The 10,103-nt window shown below is 35.0% G+C and overlaps 1 pseudogene; it reads left to right on the top strand.

Annotated features, from left to right (window-relative positions):
• Positions 1-8,060: 8,060 nt before the first annotated feature.
• Positions 8,061-8,992, top strand: LOC122591696 (annotated as a pseudogene).
• Positions 8,993-10,103: the final 1,111 nt, after the last annotated feature.

The following is a 10,103-nucleotide window of genomic DNA, read 5'->3' on the forward strand; positions in this document are numbered from 1 at the left end:
GTGTTTCAAGATGGTTTGCCGTCACGCATATCTATGATCAAAGGAAGTTCTCGGTGTCATAATCATCATTGGTAATGAGGTTCATATATAAATTGATTATTTTCAGGTTGTTGATGGTTAGTGTTTAAACCATGGGTTTTCATTCAAGATTATAATGTTCGGTTATATACTTACATTATGATTATGAATTTGGGTGATAAGCACGTTTTTAGTACAAGGCATGAACAGGTTGTCTTCTAACGAGTTTTTGCTATGTACAGATTGCGATGAAGGGTTGTGTTTTGGAAGATTGCTTGGATGAAAATTTGGAAAAATTTTCAGAAACTTGCTTAAATCTGGAATATTTTCTGATTTTGATTTGTTCTTACGAAGATAACCGTTATCTTCTTTAGAAACTATTTTGTTCAAACGAAGGCTATCTTCGTTTGGATAACTTCGTTCGTGGAGTTTAGCCCGACCCATTGTTAGCCCATTTTATTTCACTATATAAAGGGGTTTTTTCTTCGTTTCTTTTCATAAAACGAAAATTACTCTCATTTTCAAGCAAAGATATATGCAGACTCCAAGAAGAAGATATTGTTGAGAAGAGTATATGATCCAATGCAGTTGGTGAACTTCTCAAGAAATGATCTGAGGAAGTTATACGATACAGAGTGTTCGTTCTTGCCATTTTGGAAGCATGAAGAAAGTCGATATCGTAAGATACTTCAACTCTGCTTACATGAAGGTATTCATGCGAATAGCAAAAGATTGTTGTTTGATGCATGATCAGACTTTGAAGACTGGAGAAATCGAAGGTGCTGCTGTCAAGGGGGAGTTTGTTGATGCACGTTGATGTGACAACAACAACTTAGATTTGATCTGTCTTTTAGATTAAGACATTATGTTATTTTATGTCGTATCTATATATGTAATTGATAGATTATGGACTTTATGTTTTGGTAATGATCGATTACATGTTTTGGTGTTATATATATGTTATGTATGATGTTTGTTGTGTGTTATACAAGTACAAACATAATATGTGTTAGGATTCCTTAAGATGAAACACTTAGGAATATAACCAAGTATTACATCTAACGAAGATAAGGTATATCTTCGTTGAAGGCAAACGAAGATAAACTTCGTTTGGTACAAACGAAGATTAACTTCGTTACATGGGCTGGGCAGCTAAGTTCGTAAGAACAAAGCCCAGCAAGCCCAGTTCGATCTAAAACATATATATACGAATGAATACCCTAAAATGAGGAATCACATTCGACATACACGTACACCAGACCACTAAGTTCGTTCTATAGCTTATAGAAACGAATATAGCATCATACGGCTGATTATTTACTTGATAATTAGCGATATACACGTTAACTAATCAAACTAGTTATCTCGTGAGGATTCCGCACTCACGACATAACAATAGACGATCTCGAGAGCGATCTGTAGCTATCGAGGGACTCACAGTGTGATAAATCATTTCTCTATCCTTCTCTCAAATTTCTTGTAACAATTTGGTATCAGAGCCGTCCGATTCTTGGCGATTACAGATTCTGGTTATCTTCTTCGGTGAGCTCTGTTCTCCGGCGAAACCCAAAATCACTAATTTCACTTAAAAATTCACAATTCAACCAATGGGAACCCGTAATCAAACCCAAGAAATGGAGAAATTATCAAAAGACAATGAAAGATTAACCAAGGAAGTTTCAACTACTCAAAATGAGGTGATTTCATTGAGATTAACCGTCCAAACTCTGTTAACACAAATGGCGGAGATGGAGAAACAAAGAGCGGTGGTAGTACGATCAGAAGGCTGAAGATCCAGTTATAACCATCTTGCATGTAAAATTGGATTTTCCCAGATTTGATGGTGATGATGTGGAGGAATGGTTGTATAAAAGTGAGAATTTCTTTGCAATTGATGACACCCCAGTAGATAGAAAGGTGCATTATGTCGCCATTCACATGGATGGGAGAGCCCTTTCTTGGCATCAGGCGTATATTAAATCAAGTGGGAAAGAGATGATTAAGATACAATGGGATGAGTCCTCAAGATCGGCAGTAGCAAGATTCTCCACTCCAACCATGGAAGATGCAATGGGTTCACTGAAAGCGTTGACACAGACTGGAGAACTGGAAGATTATTGCGATGAATTTGATAGGTTGCTCAACAAGGTAAATCTTTGTGAAGAATATACTGTTAGTTTATTCATTGAAGGCCTTAAACTAGGATATAAATGCCCAGTAAAGATGTTCCAACCTAAAACTCTTAACAGGTCGTGTCGGACCTGTTACACCAGCCTTAGGTCCAACCTTGGCCAAAATTAAGGAACATTCTATTGGAAAGGTTGTTCAAAAGAAGTAAAGAATTTTGTGAAAGAATGCACAGTTTGTCAAAGATCTAAGTATGAAACTGTAGCCTCACCTGGATTATTGCAACCATTACCCATTCCAAAATCCATATTCACAGATATCTCAATGGATTCTGTATCTGGATTACCAAGAATTCAGGGTAAGAACTCAATATTGGTAGTAGTGGATAGATTGACTAAATATGGTCATTTTCTGCTTCTCAATCATCTATACACAGCTACTTCAGTAGCTCAAGTTTTTATGGACAACATCTTTAAGATTCATGGATCCCCTAACACTATTGTCTCTGATAGAGATCCCTTGTTTTTGAGCAATTTTTGGAAAGAGTTCATAAAATTACAAGGCATTCAATTAGCATTTTCTTCAGCCTATCATCCACAATCTGATGGTGAAACATAGGTTCTTAATAGATGTTTGGTATCATATCTCAGAAGTATGTGCTTGGATGCTCTTTTGACTTGGGTAAAATAGGTACCATTAGCTCAATGGTGGTACAATACCAGTTGGCACTCTGCCATTCAAATGAGTCCATTTGAAGCATTGTTCGGATTGAAGCCTAATCTGCACATTCGATATATTTCAGGAGATACTAATATTTCAGCGGTTGAAGATGTACATAGAGAAAGGTAAGCAATGATTCAAAAACTGAAAGCTAATTTGGCGAAGGCAAGGAACAGAATGAAACATATGGCAGATTCTCACCGGTTAGACAGAGAATTTCAGGAGAATGAATGGGTTTATGTCAAACTACACCAATTTCAACAAAAATCAACGAAGTCCCATTTCAATAGGAAGCTTTCAGCCAAGTTTTTTGGGCCATTTAAGGTTTTACACAAAATTGGAAAGGTTGCTTATTAGTTGGATCTTCCTACAGATGCTCAAATTCAATCTACATTCCATGTTTCACTCCTGAAAAGAGCACATGGACCTCCACCAGTGCCTACTCAAATTCCTACTGGTCCTAAATTTGTTTTGCAACCAAGGTCAACTGTGGACAGGAAGATGGTTAAGAAAGGAAACAGGGCTGAGGTTAAACTGCTGGTGCATTGGGAGGGACTACCATTATCAGAAGCTTCTTAGGAATCAGCTGAAGACATTCAGAGTCGTTTTCCTTATTTTCAATTTTGAGGACACAATTCTTTTAAAGGAGATGGTATTGTTACAGGTTAATAGAGTTAGGGGGTCAGTTATAACAATTGAGAAACTCGGGGTTTGTTTAGTAACATTTCAATAGTTTGTTAGTTAGGTGGGAAAGTTTGTTCCTCAAATATTGTGTATAAATACCAATTAATAATGGAAATGAAGGCAGTTATTGTGTGATAAATCATTTCTTTATCCTTCTCTCAAATTTCTTGTAACGAAAAATATAAATTAAAAATTTTAAAAACCATACCAAAAGGGATAAAGAGGGAGGGAAACCACTACTCTCCCATGTTTTGGTTCTCACATTAACCCTACTCGGTCATTCGGTTTATAAACCATACATATAACTTTAGTCACGTTTATCCATAAAAAGCCTTCAATTTGACTTTGAAGGTGATTATAAGGTCAGATGTTACATATGGGGTGACTTTCATTTTATAAGTAATATATTTAACTCTACAACATTTACCAATACTATTGGAATGTATAAGAGATACCTCCAGTTTTTCACTTCATACAGTATTGGTCGGCTTTTACAAAGTCTCGTAACTCTGAATCTTGGCAGCAATTCTGGAAAGCACGACCTAGATAAACGAGTTGTAGAATGCAGAATAATGGTCAGTAAGTCTGAACTAGTTTAAGCATAACAGTTTTATAAAAAATGGATGATGTTGGCGTAAGCCAGTCACAATACCTCTTCACATAGTAAAAGATACATTGGTGATTTGGTGATGTGGGATAAAGCATATCTTGTTTCTAAAATATCCAAAAGAAGCCACAAATTATCTAATAATGTACTGTAGTTTACTGTTATGAGTTGGATCTATTGAAAGCATTATCCAACCCACCTGTTTTGCCACTTCTACTAGCTTGAACTCGTGATTCCAAGAATGCTTCAAACTTAGTGAATAAATCTTCTGGAACCAACTCGTATAGAGAGCATTACCTTTATAAAATCACACACCTGCAATATTCGAGAATGCTTCTAAATGACCATTTATCTATATTAATTTGTCTCAAAATTATTGTCAATTGTGTGTAGTTTTTTCATATCCAGGAAAGAACAAACAAATTTGTGAAGATGAGATCCTTTCCCATTTTGAAAAAAATAACTTTACTAAGATAATAAGTGGATATTTAGATTTAGTCAAACAGATTAACATTGTTCCTTGGTTTTTAACTATATTTTAGTACTTTTATTATCTTATTACTAATTAATAATAATAAAAAAAGGGAAGGTAAATGCCTGGGAATTCCTTAGTCCCATAGATGAATTTTCCCTCTCAAACTAGCGACCCTGCAACACTGCCTGGCGGTGAGACCGACTTAACATAAGTGGCAAAAGTCATTTATATGGTGTAGTCAGTCAACTTTATCTTCTAGTAATTTCTTATTTGTAATTACTGTCCGATCAAACATAATGCTATCCAAATGTGTCCATGTATTTAGCATGAGATCAATTTCTTGACTATTTGATATCTACCGATTGAAGAAGATTATAAGATATTCAGATTGATTAATTACCACAAATCTAGCTATCTTGGAGATGGTTGTATACATTTTGATGGCCCACCATTACTATCTGGTACTATATGAGGTTGAGGAATGACCTATGTGTACATCTTTGGTTCCAAGCAAGCAAATTTCTTGACTGTTTGATATCCTCCAACTTGAGGGGGAATAAAGATATATAAATGAAGTACAAGGGGTTGAAGTTGTCACATTCTATTCTATGAGGTGCTTAACTTGTATTATTGTTATTTAGTTTGTTAATAAGTCGGTTAAATATATAGATATACTTTAGATATATAGATAGAGACGGTTACCAATTTAGTTAGGAGTATATAAACACTTCTTGTAATCCTTTTTCATTTGTAGTGGAAATGTTATCATTTTCCCTAAATTCTTCCGCATTTATACTGTAAGTCCCAACTATTACTAGATGGGTGCTGAAGACACCTTTATGTCGATGGTGAGTGAACTTTGCAACACGATCAATTAATCTGGATGTGACCAGTTTAGGTTGATCGTGTACCAGGTTAACTGGAGTTGAGTAATAAGGTGATAGAATATGAAAATTAATACACTGCAATAATATAAATGACAAGTAAGTAAACTGGTGAGACAATATGTAATTTTCAAGTGTATTTTATTTATTACTTGTTTAAATAAAATACAAGGCTGTTGCAGAACCAAGATAATACATGAATGTAAATATCCTAACAACCCATGAATTACAATTGATCTAAACTTGGAAATTCTCCTAAACAATCAAAACACTTAGAGTTGTGAAATGTTCCTTTTTACAATTGAGAGAATATTGCACAAGTTCACCAATATGCAGAATATATGTATTTGCAAAAGTTGTTGAAAATGCTTGTGCAAGGACCTCTATTTATAGTCGAAGATTGAGCATGGAGATCTCAACTTCGACGTACAAATATGGTTGACAGCACACAAAAGTATTGTTTAAATAATCCTTTGTGTGTGTTAAATAAAGTAAGACAAAAGGTTACTTTATTCAACCACTCCACATTTTGCACCTTTATCCAAAGACAATACCATTGTTTAGTTAAAAGGATGTAGAGTAAAAGGTCCCCCTCGTAATCAGTGTAAAGCTTTGTAAGGGCATTTACACTGGAGGATTCTCCAGTTGATTAATCTGGTAGATTGTCAACTGGGCTTCGCTGCCATTGCCAATCTCTATCTTCCATTTGTTGTCTTTGACTTCAACTGGAAGGTCTTCAGATTCTAGTCTTCTGATCTCAACTGGAGGAAGTCATCAGTTGCTAAACCTGTACAATGCAACTGGACTTTTAATATTTCGGACAATTCTCCATGCTCTCCAGATGTCGCTGGAAAGCTCCAGTTTAGCTTAAACTGGACCTAACATATACATGTTGAGCTGTAATATGATTGATGGGTTTAAGGGGCATTAAAAACAGAAAAATGGCACTTTTGATTTCAACAATTATGGTTTGAGGGGTTTAACCCTAAAAAACTTGTATCCAACAATTAATCTCATCTTCATAGTTATAAAACAAGAAAACACACATTAATAGAAAACAAGAGCAAATCGAAATTGCAGACTTTGGATGATGGGTTAAAGATTCAAATGTACCTATTTTGGTTGGTGATGAACAAATCGAAATTGCAGACTTTGGATGATGATGATCATCATCGAAGAAAACTTTTGATGTTTTTTTTTCTCGGATTGGATTTACGTTAGTTAAAACAATTTTTTTGGATCTTCTATTGGTTTGGATTTGCATGAAAAATAGGAAAGTGGTTACATATAAGATGTGTGTGGTGTGTATTGGATTTGGCTGGATTTTGTGTTTTGAAGATGTTACCCAACCAGCCCAAGAACAGTATTTTCAAAAAAATCAAGGCCCGTGAACATGCCCAAGATATTTCAGGCTATATTCAGGTAAGTTTTATAGGTTTATTGGGTCAGCCCTTATTCCGATCAACCCTATATGCAGAAAATAACTTATGTATTTTGGCTCAGGTTTGAGCGTTTATTACGCTCAAATTGCAAGAAACAAAGTTCAATTTGGATTCCAACTCGATCTAAGAAGCAAAGTCCAATTTTGTCAACTTGGACTTTGCAAGCCACACATGATAGTTATCGTTTCTTCGGCTTCCATGAATTCAAGATGGATTTTTAGTCTAACTATCATCCAACAGTTCGCAAATGCATCACGATTTGACAAAAATTGTTGGATATTTTAGTGTAATTGGGTTAACTTGTTTAATTAATAACGTCATAATAATACATCATATAGGATTGGTGGTGCGGAGTGCACACCTATTTGAATTTGTTGTGACCTTAGGGGCGAAAGTACGGGGATCCGGGGGCAACGCCCCTAGGAGCGGGGTCCAAAGGGTAGAGCCCCTGGCTGGGGTAAAAATCCTTCCGAAAATTTAATTTTCGGAATTCGAGGGACTATTTTTGCGAAATTCGAAAAAAATAATAAAACATCCTGTAACAAGATTTACTTATCATTCGATTCTCTTCTTCTTTTCTCTGGTTCTTTTCTCTCAAAACATATACACATAGAAAATTCTTAATCTTTGATTGTATCCAATTGAATAGTTTGGGTGAACCGCCAAATTGATTCTATCTGAAAGCGTTTACGTGCCTTCAAAGTTTGATCGTATCCGGTTATCTGTTTGTTTATTGCAAATTTCCCCAATAGAAATGTTGTAGACTATTCACTTAGCATATGGATTGCTCATACATTAATTCAAAGTTATTTGCTTTCAAAGTTTATATGGTCAAGAACCACAAGTGAAATTTGGAATTTTGAAGGATGTAGGGAATAAATCATAAATCAATCAAATATAACAGCTAAATTTCTTCAAAGAAGGGACATGTGGCATCAGTTAAAGTCACAATTTTGTCCAAGTTTCGTGTTACACTTTTGAGTTGACAAAGTCTTTGACATAGAAAGAATTTTTGGTCAACAATTTTATCTTGTATTTAAAAGCCTTTTCACTAGTCAGATGGTCTGTTAAAACACTTATCTGTGTATGTATGTGTGGTTACAATGTCTCAACCAGATGTTCCACTTTTCTTACATTCAGTTTCTGTTATCGGGCATGAGTACATTGCACCATACCCACTTGAAATTAAAATTGAAAAACATTCAAAGGAAGGCCTTCTAATCGCAAAAATTAACAAAATAATTCTGAAAGTTAAACCATGTGACTCAAACTTCCATCGTCAGCGGTTGTTGCTAGACGCTGATGACAGACCAATTGCTAAGCTACGAGAAAAGGTGTTTTTAAAAACTTTCTAGCTAGCTACTTTATAAATCTTATAAGTTATTTTTCCATTGCTAATGATATTGATAATGGACTATATATTTGTGTTATATTTTCAGATTATGAGTGGACATAAACAATGGAATGTATTTAGGGGTGAAAGTAAAGCCAATTCATATATGATATTTAGCGCGAAAAAGAGCACGCGTTGCAGTCTAAAATAATATGTGTAAACGTGTTCATGGCAAACAAAAGTAATAGCAACGGTGATTCTGATTTCCGGATCAAAGGAAACTGGTCTAAGAGGAGTTGCACTGTTTATATGGTAGATTCTTCAACATCATTAGCCGAAGTAATTTTCCTTCTTTTTTACTTCCGCTATATATTAATCTTTGGCTATGTTTCTATTTTACGTACATATTTAATAAATGAAAATTTTATGACTTCAATATGTGTATAATATGCTCAAGATGGAGATATCTAATCTTACTTATTCTTATAGATGAACTCAGTGCAATCTTTGGAGACAAAAAAGGTTGAAAAGGACAAGTTAATGGTAACTATTAGTCCTAACGTGGATTATGCTTTTGTGGTCACCCTTATCGCAATTATCGATGCTATGAAAAAATCTTATGCAAAAGAGGTTGTGGTTGCGGGATTTGAGGAAGGCCTAGGAGGGGCTATTAGTGCCATTACTGAATATATCATCTTTTAAGTTGTTGTGGTACTTTTATTTTACGGGGTATCAAAGGCGTTTAAAATAAATCATATATTATAGATCATGTACAATTATACTTAGAACACAATATATGTGAAGGTCATTCAATTTAAACCAACTTTAGTCACTTTTAATCCCTAAAAAGCCATCAATTTGACTTTGAAGGTAATTATAACTTCATAAGGTCAGATGTTACATATGGGGTGACTTCCATTTTATAAGTACTATTTTTGACCCTATGGAATTTACCAAAAACTATTGGAATGTATAAGGGATACCTCAAGTTTTTTCACTTCTTCAATAACGGTCGCCTTTAACAAAGTCTCGTAACTCTGAATCTTGGCAGCAACTATAGAAAGCATGACCTAGATAAACGAGTTGCTATAATAATTGTCAGTAAGTCTGAACTAGTTTAAGCATAACAGTTTTTATAACGGATGATGTTGGCGTAAGCCAGTCACGTTACCTCTTCACGTAGTTAAAGATGCATTGGTGATTTGGTGATGTGGGATAAAGCATATCTTGTTCCTAAAATATCCAAAAGAAGTCACCAATTATCTAATAATGTACTGTAGTTTACTGTTATGAGCTGGATCTATTTGAAGGCATTATCCAACCCACCCATTTTGCCACTTCTACTATCTTGAACTCGTTACTCCAAGAATGCTTCAACCTTAGTGAATAATCCTCTGGAACCAACTCGTATAGATGACCATTTATAAAATCACACCTGCAATATTCGAGAATGCGTCTAAATGACCATTTATCGATATTAATTTGTCTCAAAATTATTGTCAATTGTGTGTAGTTTATTCATAGGCAGGAAAGAACAACCAAATTTGTGAAGATGTGATTCTTTCCCATTTTGACTTTTTGAGAGAAATAACTTTACTAAGATGAAGACTCAATGTGAAGATGTGAAGATGTTTTCTCAATGTATTCCTCGCCACTCTTTCAACATGTGGCTCATTTTGAAGAACAAGCTGAAGACTCAAGACAGGCTTAGGCCATGGGATGTAGGAAGTGCAACAAACTTAAACTTAATGTGTTGCTCGCTCCGCAAGCATGACCCAGACTCCCGTAACCATTTATTTTTTTGAGTGTTCCT

The sequence above is a fragment of the Erigeron canadensis genome, chromosome 3 (assembly GCF_010389155.1).
Source record: "Erigeron canadensis isolate Cc75 chromosome 3, C_canadensis_v1, whole genome shotgun sequence".
In the NCBI taxonomy this organism is placed as follows: domain Eukaryota; kingdom Viridiplantae; phylum Streptophyta; class Magnoliopsida; order Asterales; family Asteraceae; genus Erigeron; species Erigeron canadensis.